Raw genomic sequence first — 15,040 nt, forward strand, 5'->3', positions numbered from 1 at the left:
AAAAGGGTGTTACTTAACAAAGAAAACCCCTTCCCATTTCATGCTGTCAGCAATGGCACCACATGGAAGAGAAATGCCACAAGGCCTGAGAAAGAAAATAATTTCTTTACACAAGAAAGGTGAAGGCTACAAGAAGATCAACATAGCTTTACTTATCAGTCAGAATACTGTAGCAAAAGCGATATAAAAATTAAACAAAGATGGAACAGCAACCATTATACAGAGACGTCCAGGAACGTCCAAGTTAACACCTCGACAGGAGCGTCTTCTGATGAGAAGGATTGAAGAAAATGCATTCAAATCCATGCAAGTTCACTGCAGTTAGCTAAAGAAGTAGAAAGTCAAACTGCGGTGATTATTTCCTGTGACAAAATAAGTCATACACTGCAGAGGATGGCATGCATGGGTGTTTTCCAAGAAGGAAGCCTCTCCTAAAGCCCATGCACAAAAAAATCCACTTAGGATTTGCTAGGGCCCATGCTGAAGAAGAAGATGACAACTGGGACTCTACTCTGGAGTGGTGATACCAAAATAAATGTTTTTAGAAGTGATGGCTTTGAAACTGTATGGCGTCGCAAAGATGAGGAGTACAAAGAAAATGCATAGTGCCTACAGTGTAACATGGTAGTGGCAGTGTCCTTCTGTGTGGTTGCATGAGTGCTGCTGGTGTCAGGGAGCTGCATTTCATTGATGGTATCATGAATTCACAGATGTACAGCTCTATATTGAAAGAGAAGATACTACCATCACTCCGTGCCCTTGGTCGTTGTTCACTTTTCCAGCATGACAATGATCCAAAACACACATCTAAGGCCACTCCTAGTCTGAACTCTGAACCCAGTTGTACACCTATGGGGAATTCTGAAGAGACAAGTTGGGCATCACTCTCCATCCAAGCTCTAGAAGAGATCATTGTTGAAGAATGGAACATTGGCCGTTTATGTGTGTAAGGGCATTCAGTGGGCTATTCGCCCGCCGCGCCCCTCAATGCACTGCACTCTGACAGTGCATTGTGATTGGCCAAAGCAATGCACCTGACCACAGGTTAGGTGCAATGCTTTGGCCAATCACAGCACATGATGACATCACAAGGGCCGGGGTAATCCTGCCCCCTTGTGACATAATCACAGTATTTAAGAACTGTCATTGTGGTGCAACTGTCAGATAGCCAGGAGCAAGCATTGAGAATGGAGAGTGTTTTTTTTTTTCCAGTCGGCGGTGGCGGCGAGCATCGTGATTGAAGTCGGATCTACTTCAGGGGACATTTTTTTATTTTTGTTTTTATTAAAGAACTTGTCAAAGACTGTCTCTTGTCATTTTTACACTACACTTTTTTTTATAAATGAGTAGCGGTATCATGTACCGCATAATCATTCACATGGGGGGAGCCGGGATCTGGGGGCCCCCTTGTTAAAGGGGGCTTCCACATTCTGATAAGCCCCCCACCTGCAGGCCCCCACAACCACCAATCAGGGTTATGGGGAAGAGGCCCAATCAACATGGGGACAAGGTGCTTTGGGGTGAAGCCCCAAAGCACCTCCCCCATGTTGAAGGCATGTGGCCTGGTATGGCTCACTCGTCCCCCCCCCCCCTTTCCTGATCTCCCAGGCTGCATGCTTGGATAAGGGTCTGGAAATATTTGGGGGATCCCCATGCCATTTTATATTAATTTAGGCACGGGGATTTCCCTCAAAATCCATAAAAGACCCAAAGGGCTTGGTATGGATGGGAGGGGGGACCCCATGCCATTTTTTTTTATTTTTTAATTTTCATTGTTGGGCAATGCCAACAATTCTTTTGGCATTCAGCTGTCAGCGGGGAACCCCGCTGACAGCTGAAACATTAACCACATCCTTACTGTACTACAGCGCAGTTGTCCAGTTCTGGAAGGCTGTCATATGACGTCCTCCCAGAATGCGCCCTCCTGCGTGCCCCCAGCTGCACGCACCCAGCGATCTCCATGATCTCTGTGTCCTACGGACACAGCTGATCACATGATGAGGTAAAAGGCCAAACACAGTGCCCTTTTACCATGTAATCAGCTGTGTCCAATGACACAGCAGATCAGCGAGTAAAAACAGGTGTCGGTTATCGACAGCACTTTCCTCAGGTTGTCACACCATGAGGAAAGTACTGCCGATAACCGGCAGCTGTCACAGAGCAGATCGGCACTGATCATCAGTTCCCTGCAGTGCTGCCCAGCAGTGCCATCCAGCAGTGCCCAGTAGTGCCACCCAGCAGTTCCCCCTACCAGTGCCCATCTTTTCCCAGCAGTGCCACCCATCAGTGCCCAGAAGTGCTGCAAAGCAGTGCCCATCAGTGCTGCCTAGCAGTGCCGTCAGTCAGCGCCGCCCATCAGTGTCGCCCATCAGTGCCGCCTATCAGTGCCCATCATTGCTGCATATCAATGCAGCATCATCAGTGCCTCCTTATCAATGCCCACCAGTGCCGCCTCATGAGTGCAGCCTATCAGTGCCCATCAGTGCTGCCTATCAGTGCAGCCTCATTAACGCACATTAGTGAAGGAGAAAAAATACCTGTTTGCAAAATTTTATAATAGAAACAAAGAAAAATATGTTTGCTCTTTTTTTGTTTATAGTGCAAAAAATAAAACACCCAGTGGTGATTAAATACCACCAAAAGAAAGCTCTATGTGTGTGAAAAAAATGAATAAAATTTCATGTGGTACAGTGTCGCATGACTGCGCAGCTGTTATTCAAAGTGCGACAGTGCTGAAAGCTGAAAATTGGCCTGGGCATGAAGGGGGTAAAAGTGCCCGGTAGGCTAGTTGTTAAAGGAAGTTTCACTACTAAAATACAGAATGACTTAATAATATAACACATGCGGTATTTTAGTAACTGAGCGGTATCTTACCACATATTCAGATGCGTTAAGATACCGGTGAGTAAATTGTTTCTGTTTCGAAGTTAGCAGTCAAACTTTCAGTAGGTTCGAATGTTTGACCGTGAACCAAACAGGGGGACGTTCGGCCCATCACTAATATTTATATGGTTTGGTCCCAGTTTCTTTGTGTAGCTACAAAGAAATCTCATCTGGTCAATCTGGTCATCTCAGCTGCTGACTCCTGACAAACGGACAGTAAAGCTGAGAATCACTACTTTAGTTAAACAGTACAGAACACAGCTACTCTTGCCATTATTAAAGTGTGGGGTCTTGTGAGCTACTATGGTGTATGCTAAGTGTTAATAAATATTTAAATATTATCAATAATATGTGGTAAAATCAATACAATAGTGAAAATAAAATTATAATAAAAATTGTGCAAAAAAACTGTGAAAATGAGTGGTTACACTCTACACATATTCATACCATTGTGTCATAAAGAATAAAATAAAATCAGAAATGGTGTCGCACTCCACTACCAATTGCAAAAATGTGAATAAATAAATTTTAAATAAATAACAGTTCAGCTTCGAAAGAGTGTACAGTATATCAATATCTCTGCAATTATATTACTGCTGCAAACATGTCCTTATTAAGTTCGTGACCTTGACACTTCTTCTAGTGCTGTGATACGAAATAATAACTGTGCAGTTCACCAATCATAAAAAATATTATGCACCTTCACCGGTTGTGCTTTCACCTGTTGTATATGACCAGACCATTAAGTGAGGTTATAAAAGGCTTGTGTTTCTTTAATAGGGCTTAGTGGTAAATAGATGGGATAATCCCTCTTTCCCTGGGATGGATGGATGGACGGAGTGTTCCCTCTTTCCAGCAGAGGGTCTCCTCGCTTCCTTATGGATTTTCCTGGAGCGGGATGGATGGACGGGAATATCCCTCTTCCCACTAGGTGGTCTCCTTGCACCTAGGGATTTTTCTCCATAGGTGTAATGACCATGGGATGTAATAAAAATATATAGTGCCTTATCCTCTTTAAAACATAATTTATTAAATAGTAGTGTACTCAATGTATTACAAGTTAAAAACGCATTAAAATGTTGAGATTTGAATCCACAGTAGTTTTACTTGCTGTATGTTGCTTTAAGCGTCGTGACGTCAGAGCCCCTCCCCTACGCGTTACGCCACCAGGTCACGTGGCTTCATCAGGGGATTCCCTGCTAGAAAGAGGGAACTGCACAGTTTTTTTTTTTCATATCACAGTACTAGAAGAAGTGTCAAGGTCAGTGACTTAATAAGGACATGTTTGCAGCAGTAATATAATTGCAGAGATATTGATATGCACTCTTTCGAAGCTGGACTGTTATTTATTTAATATTTATTTATTCACATCTTTTCAATTGGTAGTGGAGTGTGACACCATTTCTGATTTTATTTTACTCTTGCCATTATGCCAATAGATAGTGCCCCTCACAGTGATGTTCAGGGTAGCCCTGCTAACACAGGTGAACAGCTGGAGGGATCCTAGACTCTGCAAGCACATAGCACACAGTCACCCCACTGGAACTTGAATATGCTGACAGCAAATGGGGAAAGGCTTCCCATTTTAGCTGGGTATTATGGAGAAGCTGCATGTAGATGGTTACCAAAACATGACCTAATCACCTACATGTACTCCACCAGGGACCGCAGGGATGCAGCTCCTACTTCCCTATCCACCACCAGCCTGTAGCCCGACCAGGTTTGCACACAGTTGTTTGCACCAGATCCTTCTTCTCCATGTGGGTACCTCATGAAATGCACTGTCTAGCATAGACTCAACTGGGCACTATCTCACTTCACAGCAGCAAGGGTACTCAGGATTTACTTCACACACATGAAGCAGCCACAGGCTTGGTCCAGCTCAATTCTCTTGCAACTGTTCTTAGCACAAGTGAAATAAATCAACATCTCTTCTAGCAAACAACAGTTCCATATGGTGAGCCAGTGTATCTTAATGTGCCAGATAACATGAATGCCCATCCCTGAGGTACAGTAGCAAGGAAAGAGCTACTTAGTTCATGTCTCTCCCTTGGCTTCTCTCTTTTCACTAGCCAAACAGGTCTGCCTTAGCTAAGCTGCACCCCAAGCCTATATATGATCATGCCAGGAAGAAAATGAAATAATTTCCATTCCTGGAAGGCTTTTAAAGAGGAATCCTTTTTAAAGCCTGGTTCATATCTATGCGTGTTGCAATCTGCAGTGGGAAAAAAAGTATCTGACCCTATACAAAAATGTAACAGTTGAAAACACATAGATGTGAACATGTCCCATAGGAAACCATGTTAAATGGACTGCAGTGAGTTTCTGCAAAATGCAAAAAGCACTAAAAACCGCATAGGTGTGAACCAGGCCTTAAGGGGTAACAGAGTGACCCTTGCCTACATACCTGCTATCCTCCCTTGCGGTATTCCCAAGTGTAGCTCAGAGTAAAGTTTCAGCACCACAAGCGGTAACCCCGAGCTACACTCGGGAATACCTTGCAGCGTTGCTCCGGGATCTCTTCTTCACTTACCTTGTCCTTCGCTCCTGTGATGTCCCCCCTGCAGCGTCCTCGGCAATGTCCTCCGGCTGATGCCGGCATCTGTCTTCCGAGTTCCGTTCCCTGCGACGTCAGGATGTACGGGGATGGAACTGGCGGGAAATTTAAAAATGTCAAAAAGTGACATTCACTAAATACACTAAAATCACATAGTATAACATTACTGTATCAAACCATTTCACATACATTTTGTCCCTAGTGCTTTGTCCTGGACCCTGCCTGCATATTTACTGTTCTTTCTGCCTTGAAACTGAGGAATGTCCATGGCATCCAAAAAGCGTCCCTTTAGGTCAAAAGCCATTTTATACCAGCTAGAGAACAGCGATAGTAAATTAGAACTACTTGCAGAATTGAGTGATAATGATTTGTGGGGAAATTCGTCATCAGACACTGAAAACGATTATGCGACTTTGCTCAGTGATGTGCGAACTTGGCGCTCTAATTCAAATTTCAGTGTTTTTGGTTTGATTATATTAATGAATACATTTTTTTATTATTATTATATTATTATTATTCTTTATGATTAATTATTAAATTATAATTTATGATTTCGTGTTTCAAATTTTAACATACCCAGGATGTTTACTAGACTCTTGTTCAGACAGATTTCAGTGAGTTATTCCTAAAAATTACAGGCCCACAATAAAAAAACTACATATTTCCATGCAAAAAAATGCTGCAGTGCCTAGGAAGGGATGCATGTGAGACACAAACAAAGAAGGATTTGGTTCAGTTGGCCAAGGTGCTTTAATAGGAGGTGCTTGTAACAGAATAACACGCAATTCTTAAAGTGGATTTACAAAGCACAGTGATATAAACTCTCTTGCCTTAATGCTTAATGCAGGTAGCAGGAGCAAAGGATGGCACATACTTTTTAAAAGGCACAGAACTGGGTAACACAGTACTTCTGTCACACTTCCTATCTGTAGCTATGGACCTAAGCTCACCTGCCCTAGCCTGTATAATTCCCTATTTTGACTTAAGTTATAATAATGTCCAATGACTTCACCAATCTCTCCATAGCTAAAAAAAAGTTTTGGTTTTAGATACACATTACTCCTTGCTTTGACCAGAAGCGCCAAGTCTAAGTTACTGCAAGCTTGTGTAGGCTTGGATATAAAGGGTTCCTTGTTTCCAGTTGTACTGTACAATGCACCTTGATCTGCCACTGTAAATAAAGTAACGACATATATATATGCGAAGGCGTCTAGAGCAAGTACACACTTGTTTGTGTTGTGTTATGGTTCTGTTTACCATTCTGACAGATGGCTTCCTTTTCACTCACTTTGCAACTTCACATATTTTTTTCATTAGCCGTCTGCAAAGAGATTAACAGCTATATTCAGTAAATTATATATAAGAAGCTTTAATATTCTTAAACAGTTACATATATAATAAAATAACAAGTGGATTCTGCACTTTTTGGTGCTTTAGTGGAGTGACAGCTAAAGTATGTGTAATTTCTATGTATTTCTTCAATGTGAGTACTTTGTTGAGTTAGGGCTCATACTTATGGACATTTTTATTCATATGCAAGGTATGTGCAGTGCTGGGGTCCTCGGTATGAGTCCCAACCAGCTCTACCTACATGGAGTTTGCATGTTCTCCCTATGTTTGCATGGGTTTCCTCCGGGTACTCTGGTTTCCTCCAATACTCTGAAGACATGCAGGTAGTTTAGTTCACCTTTGTCTAAACTGGCGCAAGTAAGTGTATGTATACATATGAGGTAGGGGCCTAAAGCTGGCCATACACTGTTATTTCATTCAGCCAATAAAAAAATGAATTGTTGCAATACAGTGTTCATGTATTTTATGCAACAACTACATCAGTATTCAGTAAAGATATATTCTTCAACCAGTAGATAGTGGTGTTTATAAGCTTGTAGCTGCATCTATGGTAAAACTCTGTCTTTTCTTCAAATAAAATTACCTGTTTCCCTGTTGCAGTGAAACAGAAAAGCACATGTGGACTGTGTACTGTCTGTTCCGTAGGGCTATATAAAGAATCTCTAACAAGTTATGGGTCCATTCATAGCCAGCTACAGCATAAATATGCAAGATACAGCAACAGAAGAAACCTGCAACAGAATATAAGAAAATGGCCAGTAGCAGCTGCAACAAAGCTTTCATTTGCAAACCTGACAAACCAGAACTTCAGTCTTGGAAATTCAATATGAAAATACTGCTAATAAGAAAAGGTACATGGAAATGTATAAATAATGTCAGGCCAGAACACCCTTCAGATGAGTGGTTAAAGAAAGTTTAGAAAGCTCAGAGCACAATCTATCTTGGTATAGAAGATGATCAAATCATACATACTATATATGTAGGTGTGAAACTGCTAAAGAAATGTGGGAAGGATTGCAAACGTTGCATGAAAGATCTAATCTCAGCAATAAACTGTATTTAATTAGAAAGCTATATCATACCAAGCTGATGAAAGGGCAGGATATGCAGGATTACATAAGGCACATCATGGAAATAGTTGAATACCTGAGAGGTATAGGTATAGAAGAAGAAATAAAAGATTTTCATGTCACAGCACTTGATGCACATCCAGATGATGAACTGACATTGGAATATGTTAATCGTAAGCATATGGTTGACTATAAGCATAAAACAAGAAGCATTAATAGTGACAATGCTTCTGTTGCAGTTTGCCTTAAAGACAAAAAATAAGAATAAAAACAGCAACATACAACAAGAAACACATAAATGGTTTGTGTACAAGAAACAAGCTAATTTAAAATCAGATTGCAGAATCTGGAAAGCTAGAATGTGAAAACATACTAAACTACAAAAGGCCAAAGGTGTGAAGGAAGCAATTTATTTTTCTTCAGATAATGAGTGCTTTTCAATCCAAAAGTTGCATCTCATCTTTGCAGGTATGGTGCGTTGATTCAGGAGCTACGAGTCACATGCCAAATAACTGAAATTTCTTTTTTCACCTTGTCCAGTGTAAAACTAAAAAAAAATAACCACAGCTAATGAGCAAATATTGGAATCAGAAGGAATAGTATATGGTTTCTCAACTGTTCTATTTCCCAGGTTGTCATTAGAAAGATACCTGTGAAAAATGTCCTGTATGTCCCTGCTCTTGAAACTAATATTTTGTCAGTGAAGCACATACAACAGGGCAATATAGTGACCTTGAAGGTGACAGTTGTGCCATCACAAAATGGGACATCTTACTCGCAAAGACTAAAATTACAGATGGACTGTATCAGCTTAACTGTAATGAGGTGGTTAATAGTGCTAAGGAGGAAAAACATTCAAACTGCATCCATACATCTCACAGATGACTTGGGCATAGAAGTCCTGACATATTAAAGAAATTAACTGAGAATGACTATGCAAGTGGAATACAAATTAGTACATGTGGTCAAACAATTAAATGATCCAGCTTTATTAAAGGAAAAATGACAAGAAAAGCCTTTCCAAAGCAGAGTAATAGCAGAGCTAACCCCCCCCCCCCCCAGGACTTAAGTAATTCAAATCCTTGCCTTCCAATGGAAAAATTTACTCCAGAAAAGAAGAGGTATTTTTTCACTTTTTATAGATGGTTACTCCAGGTATACTGCACTATATCTGTTACACAACAAAAGTGATGTACCAGATGAACTTGGACAGTGTTTGGTTCAATCTGACATAATGTTGAGTGTATTGTGCACAGACAATGGAACTGAATATACAAATGATAATACACAGCCAATTCTCAGAAAGCATGGCATTATATTTCAAACTCCTGTATCATACAACCCAGAACAAAACTGGGTTGCAGAAAGAATGAACCGTACTCTATGTGAGAGTGGAAGAACTATGCTGTTTGATGTAGATATGCCAACCACATACTGGGGGGAGGCAATTATGACCTCATGCTATCTCCACTACCTCGACTAGCAGGAAAATCTCCATATGATCTGTGGAATGGAAAGGCCCCAAATTTGAACCATCTAAATATTTTTGGAAGCAAAGCCCATCCCAAACGAAAAACGCACAAAATGGGATACTTGCACAAAAGAAGGTGTACTTCTGGGGAACAGTGAATCTCAAAAGGGGTACAAAATCCTAAACCAAGACATACAAGGTAACCACCAGTAGAAGTGTAATTTCAATGTAACTTCAGTGTGTTCAAAATTTTGTGAGCTAACATAAACATTTCAAACTGAGGGAAATTCCACATGAGTGTCACATGAAGATAAGCTAAGATAAGTGACACAGAAATAAAAATTAATGCAGACAATCCAAATACCGCAAAAGAAGAAACTAGGCTACAAGAGGATTCAGTCAGGAAATCCATCAGAAGCAATAAAGGCATCACAGCCAAAATTCTGTCCTATGTTGCTCGCTTAGCATTAAAACCAGAGCCAGATTCATTGGCCAAACCTATAAAAACCAAAATTGGATCAGAGCTGCTGATGAAGAGATGACATCTCTTAGTGAACTGCAGACATGGACACTTGAAGACCTACCTTATGGTATTGTTCTCATCTATGCAGCACATGAGCTGGGCTAGCACCTACAGGAAGAGTTGTGCTTGGAGATTGGGAGTCTCTCTACCTTGAGCAGCAGTAAACATAGCCTTTCTTAATAGTGATATCCAAGAGGAAATATAAATGACACAGCCAGAAGGATACATGAAAAATGGAGAAGAGCATCTTGTGTGCAAGTTGCAGAAATTTCTCTATGGACTCAAGCAGTCAGCTCGAGCATGGAATTCTGAAATAATATAAGTCTTGCTAGACAATATATTTATACAAAGCGGATTCATACGAAGCAGAGCTGACCCATGTCTATACTCAAAATGTGTAGATTCTAAATATATGTATATTTTTTTCTATGTGGATGACTTGATTTTTGATCACAAAAAGGAAGAAGTTGACAGCAGTTCTTAACCAGCATTTTGAGTCTAAAGAGCTTGGGGATGTGACTTATTACCTAGGAATTAACATACAGAGTAAAGAAGATAGCAGCTTTCAGTTAAATCAGAAATCTAAAATTGAGGCAATGCTTTAGCAGTTTGGCATGACTGAAGCCAAAGAAGCAAGTACTCCCACGGACACAGCATACCTAAAAATGGATGGGGATGAGACTCTCCTTTCTACTAATGATCAGTATAGACAAGCATTGGGGGCATTGCTATATATTGCAACCACTACACATCCAGACATCATAGTTGCCATGTTGCTTCTTTGTAGATGCATGAGTGAACGTCAAAGAGACTGGACATCAATTCAGAGAGTCATGAGATATCTCAAACAAATGAAAGACTTAAGTCTGAAGTTGTCAGCAGTTGGTGATTCAAACCTCATAGGATATGTGGACTCAGATTGGACAGGTGACCTAAGCACTTGCAAAATCCACAAGCGGTTACAAATTAGGTAACAGTCCTATATCTTGGTCCAGCAAGAAGTAGATCTCAGTAGCTTTTTCTTCCACAGAGTACAATGCCTCTGCCTATGCTAATCAAGAAACTGTGTGGCATCAATTGCTTGAAGATCTTGAACAGCCAATGTTCCAATCTGCAATCTTATATATGAGGACAATCAAGGATGTATCAAACTTGCCACCAACAAGATCAGTGCAAGAACAAAGCATATTGACCTCACACATCATTACATTCATGATCTGGCTGAATAAAATATAATTGGCCTGACATATTGTGAAACTAATAACATGATTGCACATGCTTTGACAAAACCGCTTACAAGAAACAGATTTATAGAACTGAGATCCGAAATGAGACTCACACATTCATGAGTGTATTGTGCAACAACTACATCAGTATTTAGTAGAGATATACTCTTCAACCAGTAGATAGCAGTGTTTATAAGTTTGTAGTTGTATCTATGCTAAAACTTTGTGTTTTTCTTCTGAATAAAGTTTCCTGTTTCCTTGTAGCAGTGAAGCAGAAAAGCACATGTGGATTGCGCACTGTCTGTTCTGTAGGGCTGTAGGGCTATGTAGTGAATCTCTAGCACTAACCAATTCTTTCATCCACACAAAAAAGGTGGATGGAGGAATCTCCCCCACCCCCAGGACATTGTAATCTGACAGCACCACCCGCAGCTGTCAGATATACTGATCAGAAGCTGCAGCCAGGACATTTTTCCAGCATGTCCATTCAACAGAAGTCAAACAATCAATTTCTGTCCAGCGGGGATGGCCACATACAGACCAAAATTCTTACATCCCCTTCTGAACCAGCTGAATTTCAATCAGTGTATGGCCAGCTTTAGATTATAAAGTGCTTGAAGGCAGGAACTAATGTGACATGCTGTGTAAATTGTCAGAACTATACAAATACCTGTAGTAAATAAAATAGATAATAACAAGTGCAAAAGCAACTAAGAAACAGCTTCACGCAACTCCATAAGCAATGCAAAGGAAAATCAAGCCCTTAAAATTTAGCACTGAATAAATGTTTACATTTTAGAATGATTTAGAACATTTTTTTTGTTGCATTACTTTATTGAAAAACGTGTCAGTACAAAGAACAGTATACCATACAGTCCTATCCTAGCTCACTGCAAAATATAAAAAATATTCATCTATTAGGGCTCATGCATACTGCTGCTTATCCAGGCTTTTGGTGCTTTTTAATTCACCTTGTATAAGCAACTCTATCTCTTGTCTACTACTCAAATCTACACATTTGGGCATTTACAGGCATAATTGCAGAGGAGGCTGAAAAAAAAAATTCACGTGTGTTTTTGAGAGGAGTTTTCATTCAGAAAAAAACACTTGATGTGTATAAACACAGCGTATAGGAGCCTTCGGCTTTTTCAAGTGTACATTGGTTATAGTGAGAAATGAGCAGAGGGGAATGTTTTGGGAAAAAATGCTTTTAAAAGCAAATGCCCATAAACGCACATAAACTCTTGTGCAATGATGCTTTTTCTGCCAGAAGTTCTGGCATTTTTTTAGCCACCTTGTATGCCTTAAAGTGCCTACAGTATATTATGCTTCTGATATAGATGGCATACATATAATGGTGCTCTATTACCTTCCAAAGAATTTGTCATTCTGTCTATTAATTTCTCAGATTTACCCAGCCGTGTAACACAACACAGCCAAGTAGATGGCACTTCTTTTTCTGCTAGAGGTATAGACTGCTCACTCTGCTCTCACCTTCTATGAACAAGTTCCTTGTCGGCATATTTGCATGCAGCACACATGCAGAAGGACTCCTGATCCTGCCCTGCCAATCTGAGTGCTACTGTACAGGGGGTTGTAAGTGGCTGGTGAAGTAAAAATCTATTATACTGGTTACACTTAAAATACTGTAGATTTGTTTGATGATTTCTTAATGAATGTAGGTCTGCATTAATGTGGGTATATTAAATGATTATTATGTTTTCAGATTGTGGGGGGAAACCAGAGTACTCATTGGCTCATACATACCTAGAGAGAACAAAATAAATAGTGTGCCTGGTGGCAATGGAAATGCAAAAATTCATGGTCTGCCTGTCTAAAAAAAAAATTCTTACCTTGGACCCTGGCAGCCAGCTGACTTCCAGAAGGTTTTTTTGTGGCATCACCGTGCCTCACCAAATCCCAGTTCTCGTGTGATTTAGTGCATCTAGCTTTCCCAGGAGGCAGTTCTGGGACATATTCAGAATGCAGCCAGATGCTGGGCTGAGATTTGTTTTTTTATCTTTTTTTAAGCTTTTATTTAGTGTTTTCATTTACCCATCAAGGACTCATGCACACGGGTGTTTGAATTGTCCCCTGAATATCTTTTACTCCTGGCAGGAAAAAGCAACATAAAAACCGTACCTGAAATGACTTATTGCACACACATTTAGGTGCGTTTAGGCGAGTCAAGCGTTTAAGCGTTTTTGGATTCCATTGATCAGAATAATAATTTATTCTGGCCATTGAAATAAATGAATGCTCAAGAGCTAAAAGTGTCTAGTGCTCAGTTGTGTTTACACGTATACATATTTTTGTGTCCAAAAGCTCCTCTTCTGAATGTGATGGTGATGGGATTTTTTTCTGCCTGTAAACATCCTCTTCTCATACACCTGTAAATGTCTATCTTTGCATGGACACATTGACTAACATAGAGTTGCTTTTTCAGGCAGAAAAAATGCCAAATACCTATAAAAGCAGCATTTTTATGTCCAGTTTCATGAGCGCTTAAAGTGATACTAAACCCAGGAACCTGAATTCACTATATCTGGTCTCCCACAGTGCACACAACATGGAAATGCAATTATTTTAGTAAATATAAACTGCTAAATACCTTTTCTCATCAGCAGTTAGAGCAGTCCTGTGACTTCGGCAGAGCACTGGTTAAAGCTTGTAGGAAGAGTTTTCTTTCTGCACTAGGAGGATGTGAAACCCCTGACCTCTGTCTGGACAGTGCTGATTTGTCCTGTGGTGATCACATGCACTCTCCAAAGAATAAAAAAACACTCTAGCAATACACACCAAACTGAGCATGTGTATGTGACTACGGATTCAGTCTTAATCAGGTGGTCATTTCAACAAGAGGAGGGGCAGAGAAGAAAGGATCAACCAGCCATTTTACATAATACGGAGGATTAACCCCTTAGGTTCCACAGTGAGTATAACAAGCATGCTTTACTGCATATACAGACTGATATTACTTTTGTGGGTTTAGTAACACTTTCAGCAGGCCATTTCCCACATTTAAACATTGTGTACAATTTTATCATTGCAATAACCTGCTCCATATTTTTGTATTTTTTTAAATCAGCTAGGTATGGTTGAATTTGTGTTTTTGCATTGTATTTTTTGAAAAAAAAAAAAAAAGAATATTCACCCAACTAAAATCTATAACAGAGTGGTATGATATATTTATAGAAAGGCAAGTATCTTGGCAATACTGTGTGTAATGTACGTAAATGGAAAAGCTCACATACGCTGGGTAATGCGTTAGATAAATAGATGTTCCCAAGCAGATTCCACAGTTCTTTATCTTCATCTGTCTGATCCTGTCCATTATAGCTTAAGTGATTAACCAAACTGAAGTCTCTTAATAAGCAGCAAGGGCTCTGCACAGAGGACAGTAACACGTATTAACCTTTGCGTCCTAACAGGGCTTTTATCAATTGAATAGCCAAGTGCACAGTCACGGATTGCTGCATACGGTGATAGCCTGTCATCTCAATGATACAAGGCCGGCTGCTGCAATCATCACTTACAGGGGTAAATTGGGCCGACGCTGCCAAACGGGTATATTTTACTGCACTTGCTGCTAGTTACATTCCAGCACATATATTCTACCTTATTATCCCTGATGTCTATATTTTAAATTGGCTTATACTGTACTTTATGTCTTTAGTTTATATTGTTACGGAAGGTTTTTTTGACCAGATATATTTCTAGGTCACTCAAAGGGTAGATTTTTTTTCTTTATATCATTTTTTATGATGTGGGCACAATGTAAAGAATGTGGGTGATTGGTTCCCAGATATAAACAAAAAAGGAAGAAAAGATAAAAAGAACCATGTGAGAAGTATACTTATTATATCTTATTATAGACATTGATTCTTTCTCAGATTTATCCCTATATGGGGAGTTTTTTGGCAGATACATTAAAGGCCATCTCTGGACAAAATTTTCTCT

The 15,040-nt window shown here is 40.0% G+C and overlaps 1 pseudogene; it reads left to right on the top strand.

The window, feature by feature from the left end:
* The first annotated feature begins 10,468 nt into the window (after positions 1 to 10,468).
* On the top strand, positions 10,469 to 11,090 carry LOC149456885 (uncharacterized; annotated as a pseudogene).
* The last annotated feature ends 3,950 nt before the right edge of the window (positions 11,091 to 15,040 follow it).

Source organism: Staurois parvus, unplaced genomic scaffold (genome assembly GCF_062004578.1).
Source record: "Staurois parvus isolate SC_StPar_1 unplaced genomic scaffold, SC_StPar_1.0 ptg000346l, whole genome shotgun sequence".
NCBI lineage: Eukaryota > Metazoa > Chordata > Amphibia > Anura > Ranidae > Staurois > Staurois parvus.